This window comes from Lathyrus oleraceus, chromosome 5 (assembly GCF_024323335.1).
Source record: "Lathyrus oleraceus cultivar Zhongwan6 chromosome 5, CAAS_Psat_ZW6_1.0, whole genome shotgun sequence".
Lineage (NCBI taxonomy): Eukaryota > Viridiplantae > Streptophyta > Magnoliopsida > Fabales > Fabaceae > Lathyrus > Lathyrus oleraceus.
In genome coordinates, this window is record NC_066583.1 from 291,706,049 (window position 1) to 291,718,762 (window position 12,714).

The window sequence follows — 12,714 nt, forward strand, 5'->3', positions numbered from 1 at the left end:
CTACTGCACTTGCATAAGGTACACCATTCATGTGTTCCTTTTCTTGTGCTGTAATCGGAGATTGCTTACTAGAGAGTTTGAAATGTTGTGCCAATGGAGTTGCCACCGATTTAGCATTTTTCATACCGAATCGATTGATAACCTTCTCAAGATATCCTTTCTGACTCAAGAACAATCGACAACTTTTCCGTTCTCTTCTTATCTCCATACCCAATATTTTTCTAGCAGCGCCCATGTCCTTCATATCAAACTCTTTACCAAGTTCGACCTTCAACTTATTTATCTCCAACATGCTTCTTGAAGCAATAAGCATGTCATCCACATACAATAAGAGATAAATAAATTCACCTCCAAGAAGCTTCTGAATGTATACACAACAATATAAACACTTCTGGAGAAACCATGCTTTAGCATAAAAGAATCAAATCGCTTGTACCACTGTCGAGGGGATTGTTTCAATCCATATAAGGATTTCCTCAAGCGACATACCTGACTCTCTTTTCCCTCTAGTTTGTATCCTTCTGGTTGATACATGTAAATTTCCTCATCTAAATCTCCGTGCAAGAAGGCTGTTTTGACATCGAGTTGTTCCAACTCAAGATCACCATGAGCAACAATGCTCATAAGCACCCGAATAGAAGTATGCTTTACCACCGGAGAAAATATCTCATTATAGTCTACACCTTCTTTCTGTGCAAAACCTTTAGCCACTAATCTTTCCTTATATCTTGTACCACCGAGCTCAGATGAATCTGCTTTTCTTTTATACACCCACTTACAACCAATAGAAGTCTTTCCCTCAGGCAATGGGACTACCTCCCATGTCTTGTTCTTATACAGAGATTCCATCTTTTCCTCCATAGCAACCAACCATCTCTCCCTATCAGAATCTTTGATAGCTTGTTTGAAGGTGACCGGCTCATCATCCTCCACCGAGAGAGCATATTCTAACAAGTTTACCTACCCATAATGTTTCAGAGGCTCATCGGATCCATACCTCTGAACTGGTTTATAACCCCGCCTTGACCTAGTGGAAGCCAAGGTCTCTTGTTGTTGTTGTTGTAGCACTTGTGCATTTTCCTGCTGGACCTCCTCACGTTCAAGATCATCATATTCTTCACAATGTGTGTCATCATGAGCCTCTTGATCATGAGTAGAATCTGGTTGGTCTTCAGATTCTTCTATCTCAACTACTTGAGATTTTGATGTTACAACATCACCACCTTTGGATACATCTGCTTTTGGTAAACCAACCATGGAGTTCTCATCAAAAGTAACATCTCAGCTGATTACAAACTTAGAATCCTCTAAAGACCAAAGTCGATATCCCTTGACTCCTCTTGCATATCCCAAGAAAATTGCCTTCTTGGCCCTATTATCAAGCTTGTTATCTTTGACATGATAATAAGCAATGCAACCAAACACTCTAAGTCTTCCATAATCTGCATGTTCTCCTGACCACGCCTTAAAAGGAGTGTCTCCATCCAATGTCGAATGTGGAGATCGGTTCACAATATAAGCAGTTGTGGCAACTGACTCAGCCCACCATTCATGACCCAACCCAGAATTGGAGCACATACATCTAGCCTTCTCAAGTAGTGTACGGTTCAACCTTTCTACAACTTCATTTTGTTGTGGTGTGTCTCTAACTGTCCAATGTCGAACAATGCCTTCTTCATCATAGAACTTCTTGAAAGCGCCATCTGTGTACTCTGTGCCATTATCAGACCTCAAAGTTTTTAGCTTTCTACTTGTTCTATTCTCAACCATTGCTCTCCATTGCTTAAATGTCTCAAACACTTCATTCTTATGCTTAAGAAAATACACCCAAGCATATTTTGAGTAATCATCTACAAACGAGACAAAGTACCTGGAACCCCCTTTGGAAGCAACTTTAGCCGGACCCCAAACATTTGTATGCACGTAGTCTAGTATTCCTCTGCTTTTATGGTTACTTGTTGAAAATGAAACCCTGTGTGCTTTTCCATACACACAATGCTCGCAAAATTCCATGCAAGGCTTCTTCATATACTTCAACAATCCCTTCTTACCAAGCAAATTTAGACCCTTCTCCGACATATGTCCAAGGCGCATATGCCAAAGCCTAGTATACTCTGTTTGATTTTTCTTGCTTCCAACTGTTCCAACCGATACGTCACCTGTAGCTATACTGCCAACAAGATGGTACAAATTCTTTGGCGAATCCCCTTCATCACCAGCAAAGAACCACTAACAACTTTTAGAATCCCGTTCTCGCCAATTAGCTTGCAACCTTTTGATTCTAAGACACCAAGAGAGATAAGATTCTTTCTCAAATCAGGGACATGCCTTACATCCATTAGTGTTCTGACAATTCCATCATGCATCTTGATTCTGATTGTACCGATACCCACCGTCTCACAGCCTTGGTCGTTTCCCATCAAAACGGTTCCACCATTTATAGCCTTATAGGAAGTGAACCACTTCCTGTTTGGGCACATATGATAAGAGCATCCTGTATCCAGAATATAATTTCTTGAATATTTAGATGTAATGGAATAACATTCTCCGCCCCACTCACCTGAAGCTACACTAGCTTCGTGCTTCACATCTTGATCTCCCTTATTCTTGTTTTTTTTGTCCTTCCATTGTACCCTCTTATTACGACAATCCTTCTTCCAATGCCCAAGCTCACCACACTTGTAACAACGAGTTTCCACTAGAGATCTAGATTTTGATCTAGACTTTCCCCTCTTGCTATTTCCTCGATCATTACCCTGTCCTCTTGCAAACAAACCTTGTGCTTGTTCATTGCTCCCAATTGTCATGTTACTAGTTGCCACCTTCCGCAAATCATCCGCTAAAAGTGCAGTTCTAGTTTCATCCATGGTTAATGTATCACCCACAAGCATTAATGTTTGAACAAGATTCTCATATGATTTCGGCAAAGAAAGCAAAAGCATAAGAGCTTGATCTTCATCTTCAACCTTCACATCAATATCCTTCAAATTTGAAATTATACTATCAAATTTGTTGATGTGATCATGGAGTGAAATACCTTCGTCCATCTTGCAAGTATATAACTGTGACTTGATATAGATTCTATTTGTTAGGGTCTTCGTCATGAAGTTCGCCTCCAACTTTTTCCACACACCCGATGCGGTTCCCTCATCATCCACCATAAATGCGACATCTCTTTCAATACATAATATTATGGCAGCGCGTGCTTCCATATCAAGCTCTTCCCAATCACTATCCTTCATATCTACGGGTTTCTTATCCTTACCCAACAACGCCTTGTGTAACTTTTGAGATATTAGCAAATTTTTCATTTGCATCCTCCAATAGGAAAAATCATTTTTCCCATTGAACTTCTCAATCTCATATTTCCCAACTTTAACGGTTCCACTAGTAGAAGCCATTATCTTCCTTGGCCAAAAAATAATAATAAAGTTTTACCACTCTATAATTTTACAATTGGCTCTGATACTAATTGTTGAGTTAAACTGCGGAAGCTTCGACAAATAAGGAACAGTAAAGTTAATATGAGACACAGGAATTTAACGAGGTTCGGCAAATTGCCTACGTCCTCAAGGTGAAACACTCTTTATTATATGAAGGATAATATCCGACAACTTGTATAGATCACAAGCTTGTCGTAGAAAAGAATATATTCTCACAAAAAAATATAAACCTCTCTTTGTGTTTAATATCCTCTCTCAAAGATGAACAATCTATCCTTTGTGTTTTGTGTTTAGAAGATGATTTGATGATCTTTCTCTTCCTCCCTTTTCTCTCTTATATAGAAAATATCCCATATCTCAATTACCAATGAATAAATAGAAAACTCCTCCTATTTTGAGGTTGTTATTTTCACCGATGATGAATAAGAGATATTCCTCTTTTCTTGGCTTCCTATTCTTAACCATGAATTATGCTCACAATTGGCTTCCTATTCTTAACCATGAATTATGCTCACATATCGCACATGGTTACGAGAGGTGGCGGAGAAATAATCATCCAGAAAATCAGTTAAGGAGGAATAACTACTTCATCCATGATGAAAGGAGAATTTGTCTCCTCTATTCCATATTTTGGGGATAGGGAAACCACCACTATTTACTCTTCATCCAAGCCCAAAAATCTCCTATATGTACTCTGATTTGAGAACGAAGGAGAGAGACAAAAAAAAATCTCTCATAAACGCACATAAGAGCTCTCGATAAACCTTACGTGGGCGAGCTCTCAACAAACCGCAAACTCTAAAACCCCAGACAATCCTACTTAATAAGGGGTTGTCCATCATTGTACTTTTTTAGCAAGTACAATTAGTGTCCACCGTGGGGCCCTAGTAAAAATTATATGGGCCACACTCACCTTCATTTATCAGCTGCCTCAGTCACCTTCAACATGGTGGCAAAACGAGACGCCACAACACTTACCAATGCACATGCACCCATTTACACCATAGTAGAAGGGTTTTCTAGAGATGGAAAATTCAACTCTTCTTGTCGGAGGTATGCTCGGCGGTTTTTGGCGAAGGAAGGCATTACCTACCACCTCCAAACCAAACTTTGAAAATGAGCCAAAACACGAAATCATTTTTAATAGTAGAGACGTCATCGGCATCCTTTCTCACAACACTAACATCATGGCCATAATTGTGCAATGCCACATGTGGGACATAGAGCGGATGTTGATTGACCCTCGAAAGCTCAACAAATGTCTTGTTCTTGAATGAATTTGAGAGACTTCTGCTAGATCCATATGATATTCAAGCATTTCAAGGTTTCTTGGTCGGGCTCTTTGGCGAGCACGTACAAGTGAAGAGCCACATAACTCTTAAAATGTTGTTTCCACTAAACGAGAGCGCGAAGACAATCAAGGTCATATATCTTATAGTAGACGCTCATTCTCCATACAACATCATCGTGGGGTGGCCTACCCTTAACCTTTTAGGATCCTCTATGTCGACCTTGCATTTAAATATGAAATAGTCACTACCTAATAGACAGATTGGAGTAGTCCAGGGGATCAAGAGTCCACCCAAAAATGTCATCAAAGTAACCTTGGAATAAGAAGAGTGAGGATGCTCGCAGCCGCCATTCTACGACCAAGCGCGCCAGGATTGAATGTTGCAAATTTGGACCCCAGGATAGAGCTTTAGAAGATAAGTCTAACTCCCACATAAGATCTGAAGGAGATACAAATTAAGCCACAAGGTTTTCAAGTCACCAAACTAGACACTTCCTTATCTGAAGCATAAGAATAAGAGTTGGTCACCCTGCTAAGGAGAAACGTCGACTTGTTCGCTTGGACATCTGCCTACAGACCAGGTATAGATGATAGAGTAGTCTATCATCTCCTCGTCATTGAATTCAAAATGAATCTTTTGTCTCAGAAAAAGCGTAAAGTAGGTGGGGAGAAATGAGTGGCGGTCGATGAAGAGTTGAAGAGTGCAGAGTTCATGACTGAGATCAAATATCAAACTTGGTTGGAAACGTGGTCCTGGTTCAAAAGTCATCAAACAAATGGAGAATGTGTGTTGATTTTATCGACCTTAACACATCGTGTTCAAACGATTCATACCTATTACCCAACATTAAAAAGTTGATTTATGCGTCTTCGGGCTATAATACTTTGAGCTTCATGAGCGCCTACTCTGGTTACTATTAGATAAAGATGGATCCTTTTGAAGCTCCCAAGATGGCGTTTATGTCCAACCATGATAATTACTATTACAATATCATGCCTTTCGGACTAAAGAATGCATGTCATATGATGACAAGCTATCAGTGCACGTCATTTAGCAAGAAAACTCGTCAAATTCTAACAAGAATTGAGCAAGTTAGAAACATTTAAGTGAAAAAGTTGGAAAAGGCACTTTTGGGTGAAGAAAGGAACTTAGTGAAAAAATTGCTGAAAAATGATCTAAAACACTTTGAAGCCCTTGGATTTTACGTGTCCATAACGCGCCCATGCTACCTCTAACGTGTCCGCACTAAAAAGCAATGTGTCAGTGTTGATTAATAGTGCATCCATGTTATATCTGTTTGCCAAGAACATTTTTCATCTACTTTATAAGGAAGAGAGAGAGAGAGAGAGAGGGAGAGAGAGAGAGAGAGAGAGAGAGAGAGAGAGAGGAAGCGGGGGGAGGGGTTTGACTACCAAGAGGAGAAAGTGACATTTTAGAGCAATTTTTGAGACTTTTAAGGCCATTTAAGCCATTGGGAAGCTTTTTTCTTTAGTGATTTTTCATTCTCTTCGAATCTTAACTATTGGTATTTCTTAATTTCAGCATGAGTAGCTAGATTCCTCTAGGTTAGGTCAAATTTGATAATGAACCTATTTTTGCTTGATTAGGACATATGATCGGTTGATGTTAATGTTATTGTTCTGACTTATTGTTATTATTCAGTTATTGATTGAGTGCATTGATTTTTTTATTTTTACGGTATTTGAATTGATATTGAAAAGTATTGACTACTGACCCTGGGGCTATTTAAATCAACTACTTTAACTATTGAATTCACTAATTGGCTAGGGATAGTACGATTAGGAATTGTGACTTAGGGGTTAACGTGCTTTGTTGCCTAATCTGACAGGACAATTTTCCTAATGGATTGGGGAGTTGATTCCTAGATTAGTGAGCTACACGCCAAGGGAATGGGTGTATTGGTAGAGTTAGTTTGTCATGTAACTTTGTAGTCAACGTATATCTATTAATGTGTGTTTCATCAATCAAGTAGAAATAGGGGGTTCTGATAATGTGACTTGACCGTCTTTCTCATCATCGTTCTAAAAATATTTTCTTGTGTTTTCGATTAAAGAAATCTTAACCCCCTCCCCCCATTATTGTTTTTATTTACATCGAACAACATTTCTTATTTTAAGTTTGCAATCCCTATGGAGACAAATTTATTTTATCACTCGATAACAACACTAGTACACTTGCTAGAAATATTATCCATCAAGTTTTTGACGTCATTGTCTGAGATTGTTGATATTTTCAACAAGGCATAGTATGCGACTTATTTTCCTTTAGCCTGTAAATTTTCTAGTATGATATCGTTAAAATTTCTACTTTTAGTGTAGTTTGAATTTTTAAGTTGTTACATATTTATTTGTTCTATTGGTATAGTGTTGTCAACGTATTATTGTTTGTGTTTGTGCGAGGTTTGGATTAAGCGCTTCTCCCGTGGGATCTTGAAATCAGAGAGAAATGTTCATGCACACAAAATATGGTGATTCCACCACAACAGATATGGGGGGATTACTGTAAAGAACCGACACCAGTCAGATATCATAGGGATTCTGACCTGCGAATCTTGTGACATATGACATGAAAAGTTCGGTATTGTTGGGTTTAAGAGACAAATAGTTTGATGGGTAGACCATAAAAGATCATTGGCAACATCTGATTAGGTTCTATGAGACATGTTCAACGTGCTACCTGAATAAGGTCACGGCTGATCAGGTGAAACTATAGTTATTCGGTTTCTCGCTGACTGGCGGGGAAAAGTAATGGTTTCAATGTATGCCAAGTGGTATTATTAAGACATGGAAGGAGTTAAAAGACAGATTTCTAGGGAGATTCTATTCAAATGAGCAGTTTGTGGAAAGAAGATCAACCATCACAAATTTTAGTTAGGATGAATACGAGTCATTGTCATAGGCATGGGAAAGGTTTAAACTTTTACTTCGCAAGTGTCCAAACCATAACATGAACTCCATGGAACAACTAACACACTTTATTAGCAAATTGACAACTCCTTCACGCATGTTTCTTGATGCTTCGTCAAGAGGTATATTGAGAACTAAGACTAATGATGAGATGAGGATTATAATTATGAATGTATGTCATAATGAATATTATTCTAGCAAGCAGGGTACAAAATAAAGAAACATTCTCGCTACTGACTCACATGCAGAGACTATAGCTCAGATCAAAATGTCAATAAAGAAATTGATAACATCAAAGGTAGATAACGCAAACAGCAACCATATATAGGTCTTTCATTGTGATAGTATGGGGGATACCATCCAAATGGGAGTTGTCCATTTATGAGGGAGCCGGAAGAAAGCAAACATGTAAACTTGCAAACAAACTGGTCATGTACTCCGAGTTGGAGAGGCCAACAATTATTTCAAGTAGGTAAACATTTTCATTCTAGGGACAGTCAAAGAAGATCATCCTTAGAGGAATACCTAAAAAGACTTATGCAATCCACTAAAGCAAGTCTGGATGAAATGGTCAAAAATTAGAGAGAGATGAATAAGAGTCGGACTACCATAATCAAGAGTTTATAAATACGAGTGGGATATCTATTTCACCAAATGGCATTTTAGAGTGAATCTTGTCAAAACCTTGAACTAAGAAACCGAAGTGTGCCAACAATGCACAAGGCAATAAAAGAGAAGAAAAATTATGACAAAGAAAAGAAGGAGGTGTAGTTAAAAAAAGAAGTCGAATAAGAGTCATAATTGAAGGAAAGATCTGAGTGAGAAAAGCATGATGAGTGTGCAGAAGAGAACATGAGGGGTTACACTCTTAATTAGTTTATAGATAAAGACTCTCCATGGAGGAGGACTAAAAAGAAAATCCTAAATGATTTGAATCCTAAGTTTCCAGACTACGTTAAGCCACATTACCCGTTCTTGAAGAAGAAGCAAATGAAATATCTTGAAACAGGGCAGTATAAAAAGTTCATGGAAATGTTGAGAAAGAAACAAGTCAACATTCCATTCAACAAAGCTCTTGAACAAATGCCTACATATGCTAAATTCATGAAAAAACTTTTGTCATGAAAGAGGAAATCTAAGGAGGATGAAAACATAGTGTAAGCTGAAGAATACGGTAGGATCATCTAAAGGAAGTTGCCTCTAAAATTAACTGATCATGGATGGTTCATAATTACTTGAATAATTGGTCGATTAACGATATGGAAAGATTTATGTGACTTATGGGCCATCATCAATTTGTTGTCGCTCTTTATGATGATGAAGTTAAACTATGGTGAACTGAACTAACTCATATGACTCTAACACTTGCTGATAGGTTCGTCACTTATCTGTATGGTTATTAAAGATGTGTGGATTAGGCTGGATGGTTTATTATTCCCTACTGATTTTGTGATCTTTGGCATGCCGGAAGATGCATAGACATCCCTCATATTGGGAAGACAATTTTTAGCAACAAGGAGAGCACTCATCGATGTAGAACTCAGAGAGTTGATATTGAAATTTAATAAAGAAAAAATGGTCTTCAATGTCTTTGAAGCCATGAGACATCACAAGGAGAATCTATAATATTACCAAATTGATGTAGTAGAAGAAAGTGTGAAGAAAATCTTTGACATAGAGACATCACCATTTTTTATAGATCGGGTCATTGTGAGTTCAATGGAGCAGGTGGGAGGTAAACCTAAAGTGGAAATAGCATAATGCTTGTGTCACCTTCAAGCGACTCAAGATTAGAATGCTATGAAAAAAATTCAAGAGTTGGGAAAAATGAACAATAAAGCCAAATCCAGAGCCATAAGATCTAGAGTTGAAAGAATTGCCAAAATATCTTAAATATACCTTTTGGGGTGAAAAATGATAACATGAAACTATATCACATTTTTAGACTTGATTTAATTAAATTATATTGTTATTTGATTCAATTTATTTTATATTATTCGATATTACTTGGTATTCCCCTATTATTTATTTCAGGTAACATTATTTGAAGCATGTGTGAAAAAGAAAGAAAAGGGGTGCAAAAAGAGGATTCTCTAGGAAAAGCATCTCACTAAAGCCCAACCCACGTTTGGGGCAAGCAAAATGGTTATGACGACCGCCACACTCACGTGTCGAGCGTCACGCCCCTTTACCTAGTGTTACGACCGTAACACATAGTGTGACGGCCGTCACACCCCCACTCCTATATTTTGGCATTGACGCGCGTAACAGAAGGACATTCTCTCCTATTTTTCCTCTTGACTCGTTGACACTTTGGAACCCTACTGAAGATGCTTTTGAGGAAACGGTTATTTTATGGATGAATATAAATAGACCCTAAAAGATCCAATTGGAAGAGGGCTATGCCGTGCAATATTTTTTTTCCTGCTTTCTAATTTTCCAGCATTCTATTTTCTTAGCATTTTATTTTCTTTTCTTTGCTAGCTTAATTTACTAAGCATTCAATTTATTTTCTCACGATAGTTTCTACACCGGAAACTATTGTGTAATTTTTACTGGATCTAACCTTACGTTAGATCATAGTATTTTATTTCTTTGTTTCTTACCTTCCTGTCTGACCAAGAATTGTGAAGAACAAATCCAACCAACTTGTGGTGGAGTGTTCGAGCATCGAGGCTAGGAACAAAACCAAGATTTCTAGTAATTTTCCAGGTTCATTAATTAATTGAGTTATTGTTTTAATTTACATATGCTTTGTGCTGCTGTTTATATATATTGTCTGTTTGATATGGCCGTATTTATGCATGATTATTGTTTAGGCATGTTTAGCATGTCCGGCTAATCAATTTAGATATCGGTATGTAAAGTAAGCGGAATAAAGGAATCAAAACTGAGTTGGTTTAAATTTATTTCAAAATATAGTCACTCCTTTTCTGGTCTCAATTTACAGAGTTAATACCAAAGTTTTTGTACGAGAGTAAAAGACATAAAGAAGTTAAAATCAATAGAACGATGGTTTGAGCTTTTAACTGGACAGTGTAAATTGAACATTAACTTTAAATCAGGGCGAAAGCAATTTTTAAAGTTAATTAAATTCTAATCATTTTCAAAAATTATTTTTAAAGGTTAAATGTGAGGACGAGAGTTAAGCATTTAAGTTTAATCATATAGTCTAAGTCAACAGAGCGAGAGTTTGAGACGAGGGCGTTTAAACGGTTAGTATTTTCTTAAAAAGAGTTTCTATAGATTCTATTGTTTTCAAAAAGTGATTTTAGATTTAGCGAAATAGTGAGAGCGTACGTTAATATAAAGTCATAGTCTGATTCAACAGAGCGAGAGTTTGAGGACAAGACTTTTAATTAATAGTGTCTACTGAAAAGACTTATTTTAAAATTAAGAAAAAGACCAACGAAGATTTGATTCCCTAATTACGACGAACTACATACCGATATTCGTGTTATTTGATATTTAATCTAGATCTAAATTTAGTTTTACTATTCCCCCTAATCATCAAAGTATCATCCGCCTTAGCTTTACGCAGTAACCCTAGAAAAACGGTATATCGATTCATTAAGTCCCTGTGGGATCGATATCTTTTAAAACTACGCGATTAGACTGTGCACTTGCAGTTAATACCCCGATAGACTCACAAAGTCGCGATCAAAAAACAGTTACAACCTACAATAATCATTAGTTCCTTGTCAACTTTGGAGGAGGAGAAATTATTGAGGGTTTTGAGGAATAATAAAACATCATTATGGTGAAGTATAAAGGATCTTAAAGGTATTAGTCCAGCCTATTGCATGCATAAAATTTAGTTAGAAGAAGAGTTTGAGCCCGTGGTACAACCACAAACGAGACTTAACCCCGCTATGAAGGAGGTGGTAAGGAAAGAGGTTTTGAAGCTACTAGAATTCAAAATGATTTACCCAATTTCTGACAGTTCATGGGTGAGTCTTGTGCATGTAGTATCCAAGAAAGTAGGTATGACAATCATTTGAAATGAAAATAACGAGCTTGTCTTATCACAAACTATTATCAGATGGAGGATGTGCATTGACTACAGAAGGTTGAATCTAGCAACCAGAAAAGATCATTTTTGCACTACCCTTCATGGATCAGATGATAAAGAGGTTGGAAGGAAAAGATTACAATTACTTCTTGGATGTCTATTGATGTTCAGTAATTATGTGATATCGTATCCATAGGGACTGATGCGACACTACAGTCATTCAATAGTGAATTAACGATTTAAGCAGATTCCCAAGATGTTTAGATTGTAAACTTTAAAAATATAAAATGCAATAAAAGGTAAATGGTAAAAGAGTTTCACAGATGATAAAACATGTTAGGATTGAATTTCATCCACCGAATATTTATGAATTTATCGATCATCTTCAGATGTAATCGTAATGTTCATTCATATCATCATGAATCCTCACAATAGGTTTTATGTCTAAAATCCTGTCGAGACTTATATTGTATTGTTTAATCGATGATTTTTCAATCTATCAAACAATAAGATATTATGAATCTTTTATACTTCGCGTTAATATCATACTCGAATCTTATGGCTAGCGATCAGAGTTTAATACAATATTATCTTAGATCTAGATTAGAACAGTATTTGTCAATAACAATTCAAATCCATAAAGTAGATCGATAAAACAAAGATAATATTTGACAAAAATAAACAACTGGATTATATAATATGATGATCAAATGGTATACATATGATTCGACGGATTACATTCAATCCTAATACAAGAGAATGGTTTAGTTATCCATCGTCATGCTAGCTTGATTAACAATGATGAAATGGGGATGAATCTGCATCAGACGCAATTTCTTGGCAATATGATGCGTATTCAGTTCCTTTCTTACATGCACTCTTCTTCTAGTTACATTTTTACTATTGTCATTTCAAACTGAATAGATATCCCTTTTGCTGAAATAACTTGTCCTTATTTGTAGTTTTCCAAACTGCCATGCCCGCGTTATGCGCCTTGAAGTTGTGTTGCAGCGCAACCACGTTGCTTAGCCTTGAACACT